At 54.1% G+C, this 21,648-nt stretch overlaps 1 protein-coding gene and 1 non-coding gene across 4 annotated transcripts in view; both read left to right on the plus strand.

The window, feature by feature from the left end:
• The window catches only part of LRRC75A (leucine rich repeat containing 75A), a 46,085-nt gene that overhangs the window by 3,111 nt on the left and 21,326 nt on the right, over positions 1-21,648 (plus strand). The window lies entirely within an intron of this gene.
• Positions 18,956-19,028, plus strand: TRNAK-CUU (transfer RNA lysine (anticodon CUU)). Its single transcript has one exon. It is a non-coding gene; the product is annotated as a tRNA-Lys (tRNA).

The raw sequence follows: 21,648 nt of genomic DNA on the forward strand, positions 1-21,648 counted from the left end.
TTGCAGGGTAGTTTCCCTGATTGGAGACTCTTCCGCTAGTCCGTGCTTGGCACCTGTTGGAGAGGTGTCAGGAGGCTTTGCTTAATGGTCGTGATCGTGAGCCGTGGCCCCTGGGGCTCAGGCAGGGTGCCTGAGTGGACCTGTTTCTTGAGGAGCAGTGTAATCGTGAGGGGAGCCTGGGACCAAGGTTCAGCTCTGGCAGCTTGCCTTCCAGTCCTTAATCTGCTTTGACCTTGGACCCAGCAGATAACAGCTCTCTGAGCTGTATTTCCTCATTTCCCAAAGAGTTATCTGGGGTCCTGAGCAGAGAACGCTACAAAGTATGTGGAATTGAGTCAGCTCTGCACGTTCTCACGGGCAGTGATAAGACACGAGAGAATCTGCCCAACTTTGGGTCTGGCCAGGCTCCGGGCAGCGTCTTGGTATCCTTTCTCAGGCCAGGCCCAAAAAGCTTTTGGGTCTTGTCTACCTGGCCAGGGCTCAGCCTGGACCAAAAAAGCTCCCTGCAAGTTCAGAAGCAGTGGGGGATGCGGGACTCATGGGGACAAAAGAAGAAGCCACCTATAGATAGAGGAGGCCCTTCCTCTCCCCACTGCTGGATTCCATTCTGCAGAATGTCTCCATTCTTTCCCCACGTGCCTCTCCTTAAGTCTTGGGCTCAGGCTTGCCATCTTTAAGGAGCCCTGGGGAAGAAGTACTTTTAGGCATAGAGAGAGGGCGAATGCAGCCTCTCTGAGTCCCACAGGTGCAGACTGGCTCGTCGGCCGGCTTCGAGGAGCACTAGAATAAGGGGTCAGTTTCCCTAGGAGATGCCAGGCTGCAGTGGCCCACCTCCTCCTGTTCACCAGCCTCCCCGCTCTCTCATAAAGAGAATCCGACCGGATCAGTTCATTGCCACTCAATATGGTGCAGCCCTACTGGGCAGAGCTGTTTCCAGGGTTAGCCTGTCCAGCCCCATCCAGCAGTGTGGCTTCGCCATGGGCGCTGGATTCAGTCTGCTGTGGCCAGAGTGGCAGGGCTGACTTCCCTCTGTACCTGGGAACATGAGCCATGTCAGCTAATGCAAAAAAAAAAAAAAAAAAAAAAACAAAAAAAACCAACCTCCCCTCCCCCTGCCCGGGGCCAAGGGTAACTTGCTTCCTAGGGGGACTGAAGAGTAGACAGGCATTTAGAGGCTCCCTGGGGTCCTGGATACTGGGCAGGTGCTTCCTGGCTGGAGTCAGAAAGATGAAGAAAATAGCCTTGAAGGTCACCTTTTTCTTCTGACACCCCACCCGAGAAAATCTCTTTAGGTGAGCAGGTTGGAGGACACCGAACACGGAGGTCTCCCACCCTTGGCCTTGATCTTATTCTTCCCTGACCTGAAATGCATTTCCTTGTGTCCAATGAACGCTTCTTGCCTTTCCAAGGCCGCCCTCCGTGTCTGCCCTTGGCTCTGAGATTCACTTGCCTTTTCGGTCCTACCACAGTGGGTAGCGTTTAATCATCCGTACGTAGTTTCTCACCTGACATAGATTTTGTTTGTCAGACTAAGTCATATGCTTCCCGAGCGTGGAGACCCCACCGTCTCCCCCACCCCGCCCCCGTTGTCCCTGGCATGGTACTGAACACCCACAGGCCTATGACATTCTTCAGTAAGTCTGTGTACTGTGAAGATGAGCGTCCACACCACTGTCACGGTGTGTCCTCAGAAGGCTCGTGAATCCCCAGCCACAGCTGTGCATCTGGGGGCTTATTTATGAGAAGCATTAGTATGACCGTGAGATCTGACACGTTTGCTCTGTGTGTCATTGGGTGCCTGGGAGCAGTGTCCGTGGGGCTTGGCTGTTCCTGGCGGCCTGCCAGGTGGTGGTGTTCTTGGAGAGAGGAGTGGCCCGCTGCCCGGCCTCCGTGGGCACCTTGGGGATCCCATCCTGCAGGTGCAGTCTGGAGCCTCTGCCGAGGTGGCCGCGAGGGGGGTGGGGGGTGGGGGCCGAGCCTGAAGGGAGAGCCTGGCCTCCACATTCCCGATCGGCTGCTTGTGCTGAATCATGTTCGTTTCACCCACAAAGAGAAACCTTCCTTTTTTAAAATCCACCGCTCTCTGACTGGGCTGGGCACAGGCATTTCCAGTAATAAAGGTGCGGAAGGAATCCAATGCCAGGGCCTGCTCTGCTGGTTTGCAAGGCCAGGGACACGGTAGCCTCTGTATGGGCAGCCATGACCGAGTGTCTTGGGCCTGGGCCGGCTGTCCCGACTTCACATCTGGTGGGCTGGGGACCTTCTTTCTGGAACACATGCCCACCTCCTCAGAGATGACCAGGATCTGCTTTGCTGTTTGTCTTCAGAGCTCCTGAAATACCCTGGGGTCCACGTATGGACACCCCTCCTTGGTGACCTGGGACACCCCCTGCCCCTTCCCCCAATGTCATTTCATTTCCGTGTGTGCTTCTCTCGGGCAGAGGCCATAGATCATGTACTGGGCATAGTGGGTTTTCAAGAGATCCTTGTCGAATGGATTTTAAACTTCTTCTCGGGCATACTTCCCCGAGACCACTGCTCCTCTTTCTCAGCAACCAGCGTGGTCTGGCTCAGACTTCTGGAGTGTTTCCACCCCAAGCACAGAGCCAGGTTATCCTTCCAGTAACCTGCAGAGTTGGTATTGTCCCCGCTCCCCATTCTCTGGGTGCCAGCAGCTCCTGTGTACCCTGCACGCCCCCTGCAGGTGAGAGCCACCTGGCGCAAGGGTCACCCAGGTGACCAGGGTCTTTTCTCTGGCTTCCCCACCGGGATGCTCAAGGGGTGGGGTCGACATCCCCACTTTAAGGAGGGGATCTCCGCCTGCCATTTCTCCCGCCCTTCCCCTCCAAGAGCAGCGCTGTGGGTGACCCTCAAGCAAAATCACACACACACACACACACACACACACACACAGCCGCATCCTGCACGAGCAGCCTGTTCTGATGAGGACGGTGACCTTGGAACACTCGGGGGGGTGGGGGTAGTGTGGGCTCGCCACAGTGCCTCTTCTCCCCACCCCACCCACCAGCCCTGAGCAGGGCCCACGTGGCTCTCCGGGAGCATTTCCCAGCTTTTTTTTTTTTTTTTTTTTTTTTTTTAACTTTTATTAGCTCAAACTCCTGGCTGCCACAGCCATATGGAGTTCTGCTGACGGCTGCTGCTCAAAGGCATGTGGCATTTTGATGTTTCTAACTTGATCTTCACCAGCGTAGATGCAGGAGTCCGGCTGGGAGTGGGGGGTGTCTGAATGTGTTGCCTGGTAGAGAGGTGGCCTCCTCCAGGCTGCCCCCCATCCCTGCTCAGCCCTGCATGCCCACAACTAGTTTTCTGCTTCTCTCTGCATTTACACGTTTCTCTCTGTGTCCCTTCCTTTCCTCGGGAGGGTTGGTGATGGTGGGGGGTGGGGGAGGAGAAGCAAACGCTTTGCCTCTTATTAGTCAGCCTGCTTTTGGTCAACCTCCCTCTGCGGCACACCCCAGCCTCCATGGAGAAAGGGGTCCAGCTCATTTCAGTCGCCTGCTTGGTGGGCCGGTGCCTTGGGTCGGAGAGTGGTCATTGGAGACACCCCTCCTGTCTGCACGTTGCTTTCCAGTCCACAAAGCGTTCTCCCTCGTTTCTTTTGCTCCTTAAATAGTCTTGGGAGGTTGGCAGGATATTGCTTACAGTGGAAAAAAAAAAAAAAAAAAAAAAGAATGGCGGGGGGGGTTTAATATTATGAAAGCACTGTATAATCATTGTAGTAAAATATGAAAAGGCAGATGAGCAAAAATAAGACAGCAGGAATGAATTCCTCTATTTCACAGTCGAGTGCCTGTTCTTCGAGGCACTCTTCTAGGCGCTGGGGAGGCAGCAGGCAGGCAAAAAGGAAAAGCGGTACTCATAATTGTTTCCCTGCCGCCTGGAGGGTTTGTGAGGACCCAAGGGGCTGGCGCTGAGCATTGGCCCAGAGAAAAGGGCTCCGCGGAGGTGGCTCCCTTCGCTGGCAACCGGGAGCCCTGGTTCCGGTCCCAGCTCAGACCGTACCGGGTGCCCAGCTCCTTCCCTTCTCTGGCCTCAGTTTCCCCATCTACAAAATGAAGGGGCGGTGTATGGTTGAGATGACCACTGAGGCTCTCTGCCATCGCTCAGGTTCCCCCAGGCTCCAGTGGTTTCACAAAGACCCATTCATTCCCATCTGTGCCCAGTTCTGTCTTCGAGGCCCTGAGCTGGATTCACATCCATGCCCGGAGGTCACTCCCTTGTCCCCAGCCAGTGGAAGAGCCGGGGACACGGGGAGGGGCTTCTGGAGGGAAACAGCCCCCTGGGGCTCTGGGGTTGACCCCTGCACAGCCCACACACCGGCCACTGCAGAGGCCAGCCTGTCGCGCACGCAGCGGCCCTTGCCGACCTACCCTTCCTCTGACGGAGGAGGGTGGTAGTCACACAGTGTCAAGGGCAGAAGCCGGGGCAGCGGACTTGCACACCGTCCTGTAGCTCCAGGCTGCGATTCGCGAGCAAAGACCCGTGTTCAGAGAGGCCTGCGTTGTCCTGTGAGCCCTTCACCCAGGGTGTCACGAAGGACAATGAGGCCTGTCTCCAGGCTTAGCCAGGCCCTGCGGGGGGGACCTGCAGCCTGTGGAACTCCCTCAGGCTCCCTCTCTTCCCCCTCTGCTCCCAGGAGGTCGCCAGGGCCCCTCTCGCATCCGCCTCTCTCCTCTCCCTCCCGCAGGGCAGGCCTAGCTCAGTGTTCATGATTCCGCTCCTTGGTGCCTCTGTCCTGCCCACAGAGACCCAGTCTCCCAGCCTGGGCAGAGCGGGGGTGGGGTGGGTGGCCCCTGGAAGGAGTGGGCAAAGCAGGGTCCGCCCCGGTGCTTGTTTTTAGCGGAATCAGAGGAGCCGCTGGTTCTGTAGACGGGCGGCGAGTGAGTGTAGGGCCAGCCGTAGCGGGTCACGTTCCCGCTCTGCCATTGACTCTGGCCACAGACCCAGAGAGGTTGGGCTGGGCAGAGAGCCAGGGAAGTGGCTGTAGGGGATAGCGGGGGGTGAGGGGAGTGGCATTCGCAGGTGCAGGGCACGCGGCACAGGCTAGCTGCTTTGCAAACTCCTTTTCCCCCACAGGGCTTCTGGGTAGACACAGGCACTGAGCCTGGAGGCTGCAGGAAGCCAACCTCCCTCTCCTCCTCTCCTGCCCCGAAGGACCCCTCCCAGCAGCCCTGGTGCTTGGGTCTGGCCCTCTCCGGTGCATACCTCCCTCCAGGCCCTTAGCCGAGGCTCCCCAAGAGCATCCCCAGTGCCTCACTGGGAGCTCTGACTCTCTTTTTCCCCTCCAGGGACCCCCCACCCCCGTCCACACACAGCTGCTTCCCCCACAGAGTCACCGGCTGCCCAAGGAGGCTTGCAGGACACCCCTCTCCCACTGAGGGCCACCAGGCAGGGGTGCGATCCCCGGTGGAGACCGGAAGCCCTCCCCACTCAAGCACAGCAACCACCTGCAGGGAGCCGGGGACTGTACCCCGCGAAGCAGCAGTCTGTGACCACCCGCCCTCCCCACCCCTCCTCCACAGCCCCTGCTGCCCTTAGTTCTGTCCATGCAGCCACCGCCTCCGGATGCTTTGGGCTCAGGCCCCACATGGAGAGCTGGGAGTGGGGCAGGATTCCCTCCCATGGTGCTGGGGGCAGACAGAGACCGGGAGAGTCCACCCCCCCCCCCATGTCAACCCGGCTGGTCCCAGCACACCCAGCAGACCCACCCCCAGTGTGCAGAGCACCCTGAGGGTTGGAGGGGGGGTGGGCGGGTACAGGAGATGCGGGTGCTGCTCAAGAGAGAATGCTCTGTGGTCAGCTGGGAGGCCGTTCAGGCTTCCTTGGCCCCGGAGGAATCCCAGCCCGGAACACAACGCGTCTTTCTGATTTTCACTCCTGGCAAATGGTCAGACTGCCCAGCCCATAGCTCTGCACCCATAGCGCAGAGACAGGACCAGGGCTCGCATCCCTCTGCCGCCCACGCGGGGCCGCCTCGCCCAGCCCGGCCCAGCCCAGCCTGTCCTGACAATGATACCACCCACTAACGGTGCCTGACTCTGCTCCCCTCCCCATCCTCGGATGCTGCTCAAGCCGGCCATCCTGGGGGGGACAAGGAGGGTGTCCTCTGTCCTCTTTGCACCTGCCAGGGCCCAGGTGTTGAAGATTCCACCTCCAGCATCATACAGTAAACTCAGTGTGACTCTGACGTATTTGCCGAGATTGGCTTGTGATCTCTTAGGGCTCCTGATGTCCTTCCCGTGGGGCTGTCACTTTCTCCCTAGGTAGGTGAGTGAACAAGAGAAAGCAAGGGCTACAGTGGAAGGAGCATGGGAGGGGGCTCTAGGCCCGCCTGGCACCAGCTGCTGGCCCAGTCCTCTGGCCTTTTGATTGGCCACTTGACCATCTTGCCTACCGTGGTCTCATCGGCTCACTCCTGGCTGTGGTCCTGGGTCCCAGCCACCAGAGAACAGGGAGGGCTGGGGTTTGAATGTCCTTAGAGCTCCAAGGGGGCTTGGCTCTGCTCCTTCCCTGCTCCCTGGAGGAATTGGATGGAGAGAAGGGGCTCCTGTGGTTCCTTTCAGTGAGGAAGCCTGCTGCAGTCAGAGCTGAGATGCTCTGTGGGAGTGCAGGCCCAGAGGGGAGTCGTGGCCTGCACAGGATCCCACAAGACTGGGCCCAGGTCCCTGCCTCCCAAGGGCCTCTCACACCCCGTGATCCCTGGAGAAACAGCGGGGGCCTGTGTGTGTCCCAGGGAATAACCCTGGGACTCATGGCTCTGGGTCCCATCCTCAAGGGCAGGACGAGGGAAGAGCTCTGGGCCTCTTCGTGGGGCAGGAACCCTGGCCGTCCCCACACCCTTGTATGAACTGGCAGGAGCAAAGGGCTGGGGAAGCCAGACCTCCAGGGAGGGGAAGGGTGGGGAGTGCCGTTCCTCCGAGCACATTCTCTAAGCGGGCTCCAGGCTCCGAGCTGCCAGCACAGAGCCCGACGCGGGGCTCGAACCCTCAAACGGTGAGATCGTAACCTGAGCGGAAGTTGGACACTTAACCGACTGAGCCACCCAGGTGCCCCCGTGACAGTTTTTTTGTTCGTTTGTTTTTTACAGTGAGATGGGGAGGGACTGACAGCACAGAATCCGCTTTGGATCCTCTGTCTCCCTCTCTCTGTGCCCCTCCCCCCCCCCCACATGCTCCCTCTCTTTCTCTCAAAAATAAATAAACATTAAAAAATAAATAAGGATGTGGAGACCGTGGCAGCCCAGGCTATGGTGAGCTCACGGGGGAGAAAGCAGGGAGCAGACCAAGACCTGAAGACAAAGAAGGTAGTCGTGAGCTCACTGCCCCCTCCCCCCCCCCCCCTTAGGGCCACACCTCTGCTCCCGGTCAGCCTGAGGAAACCACCCGGGGCTTTGGAGGTGTGGAGGCCATTCAGTGAATCCAGGTGGGCCAGTGATGCCTCGTCCCCTTGGTTTCTCTCAGTGAGATGCAGGGCAGCCCCGTGCCCCTGTAGGGCCTTTGCGGTTAGCACAGCCACAGTCAGGTCCTGGTGAGTTCAGCCCCACCCAGACACCCATGCCCTGCACGGCTGCACTTGGCCGCCTCGGCGAAAGTGCACACAGTTCAGCTGAGGCCAGTCAGGATCCTCGCCCCTTCCCCACTCGTCTCCTTGGAACAGCCTTCCCAGATCACCTAAGGCAGGGAATGGTAAAATGTCAGCCAGCACATGATTTCTGCCTCTGAGCCAGATGCTCACCCTCTTCTTCCTAAATCGGGGCGGTAGAGCAGTTGGGCATCTTCTGTAAGGTTCTGGCTCAACATTCCTGCCTCTCAAAGGGTGTCAGACAGAATCAGAAACATCCTGAGCGGGAGCACCGAGGGTCAAGCAGGGACATCACCGTGTCCCTTCCTCGCTGCCCTTCCCACGGGCTCCGGCCCCTCCTCTTTCCAAGGATCCAGGAATTCCCCTCCAGCTTCCCAGACTGTTTTTCCATTCCCGCCTCTGCTAGCGCGAGGGGAAATAAGGTCTGGATCCTTCCCACCCCCTGCAAGTACCCCCCCCCCCCGCCCCCACAACTCCAGATGAAATCACTTCATTCGATCTGATTTCTCGTCCACGGTGCCAGTCTTCCAATCTTTGTGTTGTTCTCCACCGCAGACCTGTATCTTCCACTTCCTCTGGAATTGTGGAGTTTGGGGGTGAAAACACTCGTGAGCAGGATGCTTGCCCCTTGGGGTTTCCAGACCACCGCTGGCCCGGAGACCGTCAGGAGTGTGGAGGGCTACGGCTCTTAGATATGGAAACTGAGACACAAAAGGTTCCAAGTTCCCCGTTCCGAGAACTCCCGTCCCTCCGGAATTCACCTGCTGGTAGAGAATCCGTCACATGGGACGAGAAGGATGGAAACGCTTTTGGTAGGACACCTCTCAAAGAGAAGACCCAGAAGTAGGCACCTGGGGGTATAGGGAACATAGGCGAGGTGGAGACGGCCATGCCCAAAAAGGAGAGGGGTTTGGGGATGGAAGTAGAGAAACTGTTTTAGAAAACTAGCCCGGGGCGCCTGGGTGGCTCAGTCGGTTAAGCCTCCAACTTCAGCTCAGGTCATGATCTCATGGTTTGTGAGTTCAAGCCCCGCGTCGGGCTCTGTGCTGATGGCTCAGAGCCTGAAGCCTGCTGAGAATTCTGTCTCCCTCTCTCTCTGGCCCTCCCCTGCTCACACTGTTTCTCTCTCTCTCAAAAATAAACATTAAAAATTAAAAAAAAAAAAAAAAAAAACAAAAAACTAGCCAGAGGTTGGTCAGGAAGCCCAAAGGAGCGAGGGCAGCCAGCTGGGAACTTGAGAGCAGGTGTTCTAGCACGGCACTCTGACGTCCCACCCAGCCATGATCTTGAGGAAGGAGGGCCACCAGGGGAAATCTGGCAGGCAGGATGCAGGGAGGCTGGGGTGGAAGGAGAGGCCCAGGACCCTGGTGGAAAGCTCTGAGGCTTCACTGGCCCTCTCACCTCACCCGCCCCCACCTCCACCTGCACCCCTCCCTCCTGGTCCCTCAAAGTGGTGGACAAATCAGACAAAGCCCCCCCCCCCCTTCCTTTGCAGTCTCTAAGTCTCACTGATTCCCTCTTGCTGCTGCTGCTGGTGGCCCTGTTCATGTTGTCTGTGGGGACAACGAGGCCCTGAGGAGCAGGGCCTTAGGATGGGGAAGATTCCACCTGACCCGGGAGCCCTCGGAGAGCACATCTGTGGCTCCCTTGCTGGGCCCCCTCCTATCTTCCCTGCTGCCCAGAGAATGGTGCACAGCTCCTTAGCGATACGCCGTCGACCTCAAAGATTCTAAATTGAAAGGTCTTGGGGGAATTGGCTGATTCTGGAGGTGCTGACAGGGCCAAGGCCACAGACGCTGGGAATCTCCTCCTCTTCCTCCCGCCTTGCCACTTCCTGCTTGGAGGTGGGAGTGAGCTGGGTCAGGCTGGATCCCTGCTCCAGTGTGACTCATCCCTGCTCACCCAGATCCCCGGAAGCTTTGCCTAGGCCTTGCCTCCGACCTGGAGATTTTAAAGTGGTAAAGACCCTCTGTTTGTTGGGACAGTTACTTTTATGTGTCATCTTGGCTGGGCCACAGTACCCACTTTTGGTCAAACCCAAGTCTGCATGTCACCGCAAATGGACGGTTAGATGAGACTAACATTTAAATCAGTGGACTCCGGGGGCGCCTGGGTGGCTCAGTGGGTTAAGCATCCAACTTCAGTTCAGGCCATGATCTCATGGCTCATGAGTTCGAGCCCCACGTCGGGCACTGGCCTGACAGCTCAGAGCCTGGAGCCTGTTTCGGATTCTGTGTCTCCCTCTCTCTCTCTCTGCTCCTCGTGTGCTCTCTCTCTCCTTCTCAGAAATAAACATAAATAAATCAGTAGGCTTTGAGTAAAGCGGATGCCCTCCAGAAAGTGGGTGGGCCTTGTCCAATCAGTTGAAGACCTTGAGAGAAAAGGCTGGAATTCGGCCTCCAGATCGCCTTCAAACTCAAGACTGCAAAATCCACTCTTTCCTGGGTCCTCAGTGTCCCAGCCTACCCTACAGACTTCAGACTTTCCAGATCTCATGGGGCAGTTCCTTCTCTCTCTCTCTCTCTCATATGCAAACACATACACTATTGGTTCTGTTTCTCTGGAGAACCCTGACTAGTACCCTTGTCCTCTATGAACTGGGGGCTGGAGAGAAGGAGTTAGAAACTTCTGGGGACTCTGGGGCCCTCCTGTCCCCGCTGCTCGCTCACTGTGTGAGACAACCGTCCACACCCCAGCTTCTCACTCCGAGAAATGGGCTGTTTCTGTCCTACTTGGAAAGCAGGTTGTTAGGAGCCAGAAGGAGCCTGTAAGCCACTCCTCCACCTCTTTGCCATTACCTACAGTTCCCTTGACCATGGACCAAAGCTTTCATCTGAAACAAACAAAACTTACCCCAGCGAGGACAAATGCATCCCCCGGAAAGCATAAACAACTCATGCAGACTATTTCCCAAGCAGAGGGATCAGGAGGGCGCTGGGACTGATGACAAATTGCCGAGAATCCATGGAATGTAGAAGCCAGGGGACCTCAGGGACCCTCTGGCCCCAGGCTTTCTGCAGAGTCCCAGCCCCACAAGACGCACTGGGAGTGGGGGAGGGGCTCGGCAACCAAGTTTGGGAAGCAGTGCAAATGCCAGCACCCTTCCCCAAGTCCTGAAGCACAGTAGCCAAAGTGTCCGACAGGAGAAAAGAAATCGCTGTTTGTTGAATTCCTTGTGTTCCAAGCCTCTGATGGGCCGCTCTCTCCTACTTTCTGCTCGCTCTTTAGGAGGAATGAGCCAGTGCCATCTGCATTTGTAGGTGACGTTGCTGCCACGCACAGGGGATGATTTACTCGGAGCCACACCGTTACTTGGGGCCCAACCCTGGACAGGGACGCGGTGGTCCCCTGTCCCACCCCGAGCAGAGTCTAGGTGGAGATGTGACCACAGGGGAGCAGACCAGACCCACCTCAGGCCCGCTACACCCTTTCCGCTGACTTTATATCTTTCTAAAGAGAAAGTATCTTTGTGCTATTTATTTGTTGCCACTGCCGTTCCTTGGACTTTAATTCAGTGACACTTGGCAACAGCCAGGCATCTGTTTCCAGGGGACTGTTTCATGCAAAGAGTGTCCTTTTGAAAGACTTCAAAGATAACACACAAATCACACGCAGCAGCCATAAAGCCCTGCGCCTGGGGAAGCTGCTGACCGGCCCCTGCACCCTGGTGGGGAGGGCCGTTGCAGCAGCCCAAGCACTTGTCACAATTAAGGAGGGCCGGCCTGCCCGGATGCTGGCTTCAAAACCCTACGGGGGGCCAGGTGGCCTAAGAAGAGCAAGAGAGTGGCCAGCCACCACCCCCCCCCCCCACCGGGGGACACAGCACCCTGAGATGGGACCAGAGAACCTCACTCCTTGCCCCACGCCCCTCAGCCAGGCCGGCAAGTTGGGCCAGGGGCACGCACACACACACACACACACACACCACATATACATATACACACATACATACACACATCCCACATGCATATACATATACACACATATATACACATGTATACATACAAACACAGACTACTTGTGGGTGCTTGGCTTTTCTCAATTGCTATTTAATATATTGAAGTGGAGGGGTGCCTGGGTGGCTCCATCGGTTAAGCATCTGCTTTGGGCTCAGGTCATGATCTCACGGTTCATGGGTTTGAGCCCCGAGGCGAGCTCTGTGCTGACAGTGTGGAGCCTGCTGGGGATTCTCTCCCTCCCTCTCTCTCTCTGCCCCTCCCACACACCCATGTTCTCTCTCTCTCTCAAAGTAAATAAACTTATAGATAGATAGATAGATAGATCGATCATGGGCCACCAAGAGGTGGCTGCTTAACCAACTGAGCCACCCAGGCACCCCTGAAGTGGAAATTTTAAAGCCTACCATTTCACTAAGATTTTATGGTTAACATACAAATACCATTATTCTGCCGATGAGTCTAGTAGATTTAACCGTTGCTTTTAAGGGTGTGGGGCTTATAACTTCAGTAACTAAACTTCTTTAGATAGCTGAGTGATTTTACTGATTTAACATACCCAGCTTTCTTAAGTTGATAAGTAGCCTTCCTATAAGAAGCAGGACTTTCCCAAGTTCCTAAACAGTTCTTAAAATTTAACAGATGAAGCTTATAAATAGGGCGACTATCAACTTCTCCTAAACATTTTGAGTGGGCTTCATGCCCAGCGTGGGGCTCAAACTCACGACCTTGAGATCAAGAGTTGCACACTCTACCGACCTGAGCCAGCCAGGCGCCCCAAAGATAGAAGGTGGGGTTTTTTTTTTTAGGTTTTAGTTGTTTTTTGGTTTGAGATGGTTGTTGTTCTGTTCTGTTTTGTTTTGTTTGTAGGCTCTAGGCCCAAAGTGGGGCATGAACTCAATACACTTGGACCCCAAGATAAAGAGTCCAGCAACTGAGCCTGCTAGGCACCCCACGAGTTCTCTTCAGCATTTCAAAACTGTGGCAAACTCGGCCTAATCCTCTCTCAGCATTCCGCTGGAAATCATAAGCCTGAAGGCAATTACTCAATTACCCGTTTTAAATTGGAATTGCAAGGCTAATCTGTTAGGTACTCTAATATACCTAATTCTCTTAAACATTACAGATGTGTGAAACGCCAGATGCGTGTATTCCTAAATTTATCTGAGCTTGATTTGCTTCAGTATCTCAGGGCTTCATTCAACCCTTTCTGGGTGAAGGACACTTTGTTGCCACGGAAACGGTTTTACTGTTCAGGGCGCAGGAGCCCGGGGTCTGGTTGCTTGAAGCTCGCACCTGCACCTAGGCGGTGGTGGTCTGAGCCCCATTGTTCCCTCTCTCTCCAGCACCCTCCCCCTCCCCACCCCCAAACCCCACCTCCTCCTCTCTCTTGGATCCTATCGGTTCACACTTCCTACCTCGGTAGGGTCAAAGGATCGCTTCATGGATTTCTACTTAGTGCTCCAGCCTTTCAGAGGTCCTCCCCCTCCCCCCCCCCATTCTTCCTGTCCTCAGGGCAACTATCTAGAACTCCTGTGGGGCACACACTCCCACACCATCGGCTCCTTGACTCCCAGATCTTCCCTCCAGGAGGGGTCAACGCCAACGACAAGAATCACAGGGAATCAGAAAGAAGATTCCTTAGCAGTTACCTTCCCTCATAGTACAGAAACCCGCTACAGCAGCGCTGAGTGATTATCTTTCTGCTGCTTGCATACTTCCAATGACTGTGAGCTCATCACCTGTTTTTTTTTTTGATTGCGGTAAAGTAGACATAACATAAAATTCACCATTTTAGGGGCGTCTGGCTGGCTCAGTCAGGGGAGCATGTGATTCTTGATCTCGGGGTTGTGGGTTCGAGCCCCACATTGGGTAGAGAGATTACGTAAAAATAAAATCTTCTAGGGGCACCTGGGTGGCGCAGTCGGTTAAGCGTCCGACTTCAGCCAGGTCACGATCTCGCGGTCCGTGAGTTCGAGCCCTGCGTCAGGCTCTGGGCTGATGGCTCGGAGCCTGGAGCCTGTTTCCGATTCTGTGTCTCCCTCTCTCTCTGCCCCTCCCCCGTTCATGCTCTGTCTCTCTCTGTCCCAAAAATAAATAAAAAACGTTGAAAAAAAAATTTAAAAAAATAAAAAATAAAATCTTCTAGGGGCTCCTGGGTGGCTCAGTCGGTTAAGCATCCGACTCTTGACTCGGGCTCAGGTCCTGATGTCACGGTTCATGAGTTCCAGCCCTGCATCGGGCTCTGTGCTGACTGCAAGGAGCCTGCCTGGGGCTCTGTCTCCCTCTCTCTGCCCCTCCCCTGCTCTCTCTCTCTCTCTCTCAAAATAAATAAAGATGAATTTAAATAAATAAATAAAATCTTTTTGAAAAATTCACAGTTTTAACAACATTTAGATGTACAGTTCAGTGGCATTAAGTATATTCACTTCATCGTGCAACTATCCCCTTCATCCGTCTCCAGAATGTTTTCATCTTTCCCAACTGAAATTCAGTTCCCACTAAACAACACTGCCCCATCCCCCTCCTCCCAGCTCCTGACAACCACCCTTCTTCTACTTCGTGTGTCCATGAACTTGACTCCTCTAGGGACCTCATATGGGTGGAATCGTAGTCTTAGTCCTTGTGGGTCTGGCTTATCCCACCCAGCAGAGTGGGCATAGGGTTCCCCACGGTGCGGGGGCCGTCAGAATCTCCTTCGCCTCTTGTTTTGAAACGTTCTTTCTCATAGTGAGCTGGGAATCATCTCAGGGCAGGCGGTCCCACCTCCTTGGGGGGCAGATAGCAAAGGGAAGGGTGCAGGAGGGGATACATGCACCCAGAGAGGACCCAGGCTGGTAGAAACAAACGTAGGTTTCTTTTTTTTTTTTTTTTTTTTTTTGTGATGTTTATTTATTTTTTTTTTTTAATTTTTTTTTTTTTTATTTTTTTTATTTTATTTTTGGGACAGAGAGAAACAGAGCATGAACGGGGGAGGGTCAGAGAGAGAGGGAGACACAGAATCGGAAACAGGCTCCAGGCTCCGAGCCATCAGCCCAGAGCCTGACGCGGGGCTCGAACTCACGGACCGCGAGATCGTGACCTGGCTGAAGTCGGACGCTTAACCGACTGCGCCACCCAGGCGCCCCTAATGTTTATTTATTTTTGAGACAGAGACGGAGCATGAGCAGGGGAGGGGCAGAGAGAGAGGGAGACACAGAATCTGAAGCAGGCTCTAGGTTCCTAGCTGTCAGCGCAGAGCCCGACGCGAGGCTCGAACTCGCGAACCGTGAGATCGTGACCTGAGCCTAAGTCGGACGCTTAGCCAACTGAGCCACCCAGGCGCCCCTAGACAAAGTAGATTTCTGATGGCAGTGGCCCTTGGTCGCCCACGGCTGGAGGAGAGGAGGGGTCCCAGTCCACTTGCCCTCCTTGGCGCATCCCCCGGGGAAAATGCCACCTCTGTTTTGGTTGGGTGTATTAATTTCCCAGAGCTGCCATAACAAGGGATCAGCAGCCCGGGGGCTTAGAACGGCGGAAGTGTATTCTCTTACGGTTCTGGAGGCCAGACGTCCAAATTAAGTTGTTGGCAGGGCCGCGTGCCCCGACTGCCTATGCCTTGGTGTCACCTCCTTATAAGGACACCTGTCATTGGATTTAGAGCCCACCTGGATGATCCAGGATGATCCGTTACTTAACCACATCTGCAAAGACCCTTTTATCAAGGGAGATAGCGCTCCCAGAGTTCCGGGGACTAGGCACCACAGTTTGGGTGTCCAGTATCCTGCACCTCTTTCTGTGGTGTGGACATCCACCCCCAGCGGCCCCCCGCATTCCCTGGGGGGCTTTTAAGACTCCTTCCTGCTTCCTCGGAGACTCGTCGGCCTCCAGTGAGCAGCTGCCTGGAGTCCTCACCAGACCCCCTCTCTCTGGCTCCTCTCCCTGGGGCTGCTTCTCCCTCCTGGCACCTGCCAGTTCTCTTCCCTCCCCCCCCTCCTCCTGGGAATCCCCAGGAAGGCCAGCCTGAATGTCACAGGGGAGGGGACAGAAGTTGAGTCAGCCAGTATTCCCCAGTCGGTGCCCACCCCCTCAGGAAGAGATGCCTCTGATGTTCCAGGGCCGGGAGGGGAGAGAGAAGCCCGGGCTGCTTCCTGCCCGCCCTCCGGACTCTAATTAATCCCCCTCTGGTGGACTGTGTTTGATTACAACCTCATTAAGTAGCTTTGCACATTCAGGCTCTGGCGGCTTCCAGATTGAAGCTGTCTGCCTTGGCTGGTTTCTACGCAGAGCCTGCGGCCTGCCGCCTTCCTCCTTCCCCTGCTCTGTTGTCGCAGAAACCGTGGAGTCATGCCTGGAGGGGAGAGACCGCGCTCATTTCCCGTGGGGCCTTCCTTCTGGGGATGAGTTTCAAACCTCAATCTGAAAGGGAAGGGGGTGGCTACGGGTTTAAAATAGCGTGTGCCTGGCGGCCTCCTGTGCGGCTTCCCCCAGCCTTCCCCTAAAATCCCTAAGAAGACATGCCAAAAAAAGATGAAAAACACTGAAAACAGAGACAGGTGGACAGTCTGGGAGGAACCTCCCGTCTTCCTGCAGCAGCGCTGGCTCCCAGCTTCCCCTCAGGAATCTGAGGCCTCAGTGTGAGAACTCCATTAATCAGGAAGTCAGGCAGCTGCCTCTTTCCCCTCCAGCAAGCGGCAGGCGGGTGATTTGGGGATAGAAAGAGTGCTGCTTACCCCCTCCCCTCCGAGCCCTCCTCCCCTGTGCTGCTTCTGCATTCGGAGAAAGCAACGCAAAGCCCAGGAGGCCACCACCTCCAGACCGGAAGTGCAGTAAGGCCGCCGGGGCTGGGAAAGTCCTCGGATGCGGACACCACGGTGGATGTTCACGGAGGCCGTCAAGGGCCCAGCCTGTGGGGGTGGGTGAGGATGTCCCTTCCCAAGGTCAGAGTCGCCTTGGCTCGGTGTCCCAGGCCTGGCCCCGAGCTGGCTTCTTCAGCAAGCCAGAGCCGGACGAGGTGGACTCTGTTCTTACCCAGGAAGCAGCCATGGGACAAGGTCATGACTCTGGTCCCCGATTGCAACGTGTGGGCGCAGTTTTCCACCGACATGCAATTCTCAGACACCAGCTGGGTGCCCTGGAACTCAACTCCATTCTGGCCCCGTTTACCTGGGGGGAGCATCAGAGCCCAAAGGTGAAGGGCGCTCAGCCCTACAAGACTGCGCCCGACCCCCACTTCAGAGGCCAAGTCAAAGTCCGGGTTGTCACTCGTGCTGTGACCCATGGGCTACAGGCTGGAGGTTCCTACTGATGAAGTTTTGGAGTGATGGTGGGGGGCGGGATCTGGAGCCGACAGCCAAGAAAGAATTCTTGAAGACGTCTTTGGGGCAAAAAGGTGATTTTACTGGGGCGCCTGGGTGGCTCAGTCGGTTAGGCGGCCGACTTCGGCTCAGGTCATGATCTCGCGGTCCGTGAGTTCGAGCCCCGCGTCGGGCTCTGTGCTGACAGCTCAGAGCCTGGAGCCTGTTTCAGATTCTGTGTCTCCCTCTCTCTGACCCTTCCCTGTTCATGCTGTCTCTCCCTGTCTCAAAAATAAATAAAACGTTAAAAAAAAGGTGATTTTATTAAAGCACGGGGACAGGCCCCGTGGGCAGGAAGAGCTGCATGGGGTCGTGACGGATAACTCGTTATATACCCTCCAGTTGGGAGGGGTCAGGGACGGAGTAAGTCTCGAAGGAACTTTGGGAGCAAGGTTTCCAGGACCTTGAGTGGCCAGCTGCTGTTAGGAAAACACCATTTATTACCGTTTAATAAAGACTCAAGTCGTGAGACCCTTCGGGTGTATATTGGGGGGCCATAAGCTTGGAGTACGATTGCCAGCATATATCTTGGGGCAGTTGAGAGAGAGGAGGTTTCCAAAGGAATTTTTGTATGTTAAAGTAGACTTGCAGGTTCCTGGGGGGGGGGGGGGGGGTCAGGAAAATGTTAAGCCAAGATTCCGTTTTGGCCCTAGCGAAGTGTCATCATCAAGGCAGCTGAGCTCCTAGAGGAGGTCGCTGCCTGTTTCAAGGACTCGTCAGTGGGCTGAAGGCAGTAAGGGAGTTTAAGTTTTCATGTGTCTTAGTTTCCCACATCGCCATGGCAAGCCCTTGAACCCCTTTGTTCTTGGGCAGCCAGGAGTGTCTGAGGAATATCCCATAGATGCCACCTGCAGGGGTTGTGGGGTGGGGGGGGGGGGGGGGAGATTGCCGTTAGCCTATACTCTGCCCTAGCTTGCCCTATGCTCCCTCATCACCACAGTCCTCTCCTGGGGTTCAGTGAACTTGCCAGAGCAGCTCATAGGACTCGGGAAAGCAGTTTACTTACTAGTTATTAAAGGATGTAACTCAGGAACCGCCACATGGAAGAGAGGGCAAGGTGTGGGGGAAGGAGTCAGAGCTTCCCTGCAGATGATCTCGCTCTCCCCTGTGTCCTCGCGTCCCGAACCTGTCTCTCCAAACCCCATCTGAGGGTTTTGTGGAGGATTCATTACACAGTCATGACTGATGAAATCATTGGCCATTGGCGACTAACCCAACCTCCAGCCCCTACCCCTCTCCAGAAGTTCCAACCCACTAATCACTGACTGCTGGACCAGCCCCCTTCATTAGGTGATCCTGGGGGCTGTCCCAAAGTCACCTCATTAACACGACACAAGACACTTCTGTCTCTCTCATCATGTAGGAAATTCCAAGGGTTTTAGGAGCTCTGTGCCAGAAATGGGGACAAAGACCAAATATATATTTCCTATATATTTTTTTAATTAATTAATTAATTAATTAATTTTTGAGAGAGGGAGAGGGAATCCCAAGCAGGATCTGCGCTGTCAGCATAGAGCCCGACGTGGGGCTCGAACTCACAAACGTTGAACCGAAATCAAGAGTCAGATGCTCAACCTACTGAGCCACCCAGGTGCGCCCCCAAATATATATTATAAGTTACTACAAATCACAGTATCACCACTAGACAGATGATAGACATGGGTCTCACTAGATCGTGCCTCTTTCCAGGGTGAACAAGTGGGGAAAAGAAAAAACACGTGTGTAGGATAAATCAATGCCACGGAAGCTGAACCCTGACCTCCAAAAATGATCTACAGCAGGATCCGGAAGAAGTGAACTTTGTGGGAAAAGAACAAAATTCCGCACAAAGAGGCCAAGCTGAAACGGGGGGGGGGGGGGGGGGGGGGGGACCAGAGGGTGAGATGAAAAGGAGATTAATGAGAAAAATAAGAATCGGAGGAAAATGCTAGCCCACTTGCCGTCCTTCCTGGAGAGACTGAGACTCAGAACATGAGATCAAGGATGGGGACAAGGAAGGCAAACTTGAGACACTCTGAGAGAGTGTTATGGAAAGGACATGAAAAAGATAAGATCAGGGGCCCCCTGCTGGCTCAGTTGGTAGAGCCCGAGACTCTTGATCTCGAGGTTGTGAGTTCAAGCCCCACGTTGGGGGTAGAGATGACTTAAAATCCTTGGGGCTCCTGGGTGGCTCAGTTGGTTAGGCATCTGACTTCGGCTCGGGTCGTGATCTCACGTTTCTTGGGTGTGAGCCCCGCATCGGGCTCTGTGCCAACAGCTCAGAGCCTGGGAGCCTGCTTTGGATTCTGGGTCTCCCTCTCTCTCTGCCCCTCCCCCACTCGTTTTCTCTCTCTCTCTCAAAAATATTTAAATTTTTTTAATAAATAAAACTTAAAAAAATAAAAATAAAATCCTTTAAAAAAAATAAAAGCTACAATCACAAGAGACTGAGAGCCACCGTCGGTTTTCCTGATGAAAAGAACAGGTTGAGAAAAGGTTGGCGTTTGTAGATGGAAAGATGGACACAGTGGCAAAAAATTTTCGTAACCAAATGTGACAGAAGAAAAAAATGGCCAGATGTGCATGCCCCCTCCTCCTCCTGAGCCTTCCTCCCACCTCCAGAAGGTGTCTGTGTTTGCCTTCCTAGGTCTTTCCTTACGTTGTTGGGAACTACGCAGAACATAAAATGTACTGTCTTAACCATTTTCAAAGGTTGGTATTGGTGCGTTCACATTGTTGTGCAATCCCATCTCCAGAACTCTCTCGTCTTGCAAAGCTGAGACTCTGTACCCGTTAAACACTAACTCCTCAATCCTTGTCCCCCCAGCCCATGGCGGCCACCTACTTTCTGTCTCTGTGAATTTGATGGCTCTCAGAACCTCATGTAAGTGGGACTATCCTTTTGTGACCGGCCTATTTCACTTAGCATAATATCCTCAAGGTTCATCTGTGGTGTAGCACATGTGGGGTTTCATTCCTTTTCATGACGGAATAATATTCCATCGTTGTGTATACACCACACTTTGGTTCTCCACCCATCTGTTGGTGGACACTTGGGTTGTTTCCACCTTTTGGCTATTGCAAATAATGCTGCAGGTGTGCAAATGTTGGCTCGAGTCCCCGCTTTCAGTTCTTCAGGGGCATATATGGTAATTCTATTTTTAACTAAAAAAAATGTTTTTAATGTATATTTGTTTTTGAGAGAAAGAGACCGTGAGCTGGGGAGGGGCAGAGAGAGAGGGAGACACACAATCTGAAACAGGCTCCAGGGTCCGAGCTGTCAGCACAGAGCCCGACATGGGGCTCGAACTCACGGACCGCGAGGTCATGACCTGAGCCGAAGTCAGACGCCTAACCGACTGAGCCACCCGGGCGCCCGTCTATTTTTAATTTTTTGAGGAAATGCCATTCTCTTTTCCACAGTGACTGTGCCGTTTCACCTTCTCTTCAGCAAGCACAAGGTTTCCCATTTCTTCCCATGTTTGCTAAGACTTGTTACTTTCTGGTTGGGGAGCGGGTTGGTCAGCCAGAGAAGTTAAGTCGATTTGTGTCAGGAAGGGAAGCCTGAGAGGGTTGGCAGGATGGAGATGAGACACTGAGGAACAGTTGGGGTCACAGGAGAGGTACCACGAAGGGATTTTTGGAGTCTTAAAGGGGATCACAGGGGGATGCCCCTTTGGTGACTTGGAGACATGGTTATAAAGATACCAGCTGTTGGGGCTCCTGGGTGGCCCAGTCAGTTAAGCGCCCTACTTTGGCTCAGGTCATGATCTCACGGTTCGTGAGTTCAAGCCCCACACAGAGCCCGTTTCAGATCCTCTGCCCCCGCTCCCGCCTCCCCCCTCTCTGCTCAAAAATAAACATTAAAAAGATTATCTCTCTCTCGTCCTCTGCCCCTCTGCCCTTCTCACACTCTCTCTCTAAAATAAAAAACTTAAAAAAAAAAAAAGACCTAGTCTCTTAGCAAGGTTAATGTTTGTAATAGTGGTGTTGTCTACAATCACCGTACTGTGTATTAAATCTCCCAGACTTACTTATCTACTAGTTGCTAGTATATACCCTTAAACCACGTGTCTCACCCCCAGCCCCTGGTAACCACCATTACACTCTGTGTTTTTGAGTTTGGTCCTTTCTAGATTCCACATAGAAGTGAGATCATGCAGTATTTGTTTTCCTGTCTGACTTATCTCCCTTAGCATAATGCCCTCAAGGTCCTTCCGTGTGGTCGCAGATGGCAGGATTTTCTTTTTCTTAATGGCTGAATAGTATTCCAGTGTGTGTGTGTGTGTGTGTGTGTACCACATCTTTATCCATTCAGCCAACACTTAGCTTGTCCCCACCTCTTGGCTATTGTGAATAATGCAATGAACATGAGAATGCGTGTAACTCATCAATGGTCTGTTTTCGTCTCCTTTGTATATGTCCCCAGAAGTGGGATTCCTGGATTGCACGGTAGTTCTATTTTGAATGTTTTGGGGAAACTTTATGCCTTTAAAATTATTGAGGACCTCAAAAAGAGATTTTCTTTATGTGGGTTAGATCTAACAGATGCTAGTCACCATATTAGAAATCAGACAAGGGGCGCCTGGGTGGCTCAGTTGGTTTAAGCATCTGACTTCGGTTCAGGTCGAAGTCTGTCTCCAGCTCTGTGCTGACAGCTCAGAGCCTGGAGCCGGCTTCGAATTCTGTGTGTCCCTCTCTCTCTGCCCCTCCTCCACTCATGCTCTGTCTCTCTCTCTCTCTCTCTCTCAAATAAATGTTAAACAAAAAAAAAA

Source organism: Panthera onca, chromosome E1, assembly GCF_046562875.1.
Source record: "Panthera onca isolate mPanOnc1 chromosome E1, mPanOnc1 haplotype 2, whole genome shotgun sequence".
In the NCBI taxonomy this organism is placed as follows: domain Eukaryota; kingdom Metazoa; phylum Chordata; class Mammalia; order Carnivora; family Felidae; genus Panthera; species Panthera onca.